Source organism: Micropterus dolomieu, linkage group LG01, assembly GCF_021292245.1.
Source record: "Micropterus dolomieu isolate WLL.071019.BEF.003 ecotype Adirondacks linkage group LG01, ASM2129224v1, whole genome shotgun sequence".
In the NCBI taxonomy this organism is placed as follows: Eukaryota; Metazoa; Chordata; class Actinopteri; order Centrarchiformes; family Centrarchidae; genus Micropterus; species Micropterus dolomieu.
The window spans coordinates 19,360,862-19,361,771 of NC_060150.1; positions in this window are offsets into that span (position 1 = coordinate 19,360,862).

Sequence of the window (910 nt, forward strand, 5' to 3'; positions counted from 1 at the left end):
TGAGGTGTTTAACAACTCTGAAGACACTACCAGCCATGTCTTCCTTCTCTTTTCACGTAGACGCTCCGACAGACAGTGCTTTCAGTTTGCTGCATGCATGGACACAGAACTGCGGTACAGCACACAGTAACGATGAAATGTGTGCTGTTCTCACATTCTTCCGCTGTATGTACACATAAACAACAAGGCAGGGAAATATAAAAGGAATTTATTTTATTGTTTGGGTACATTATTGTTCAGTGTACATGATCACATCTGAACCAAACTTTACGTGCTTGATAACTCTCCGACCCCCAGACATCTACACGTCAATACCGATTTATATTCATAGCGGCAAGTGCTATGTAGCTCCACATAGGGGACACAGGAAGTGACATATAGCACCTTCATGCGGCGACATAACCGCGTAGCAAATTCACAGCCGCACCGGCAGAGCTCCAGAATATGCAGCTCGGCCGGCTCACACGCGGACGCGCTTACAAGTGCGAGGGCCCGCCCAACGCTGCTTGCAGCTTTAATTAGGGCCCGAGCACGACCGTGTGAGGGCCATTTTGAATGTTATGGCCATTTTTGGATGATTTACACACTTCGTACTTTAACGAACTCCTCCTAGGGATTTAGTCGGATTGACGTCAAATTTCTGCTGTGCCTTCTAAAGGCATTGACGATGAAAAGTTGTGCTATTTGCGCGTTTTCGTCAATGGGCGTGTCCGTGGCGTCGATGATTCGCCATGAAACAGGAAGTTGTTGTAACTTCAGTGTACATGCTCACATCTGGACCAAACTGTACATCTAGGATGAGAGTCCCGCCCTGAACACATGTACATGCAGACATTCACCCACAGTCATAGCGCCACCTGCTGGCAATAGAAAGTGACCTTTAACGAAGCAGCCCCCGCCGCACGTTTCA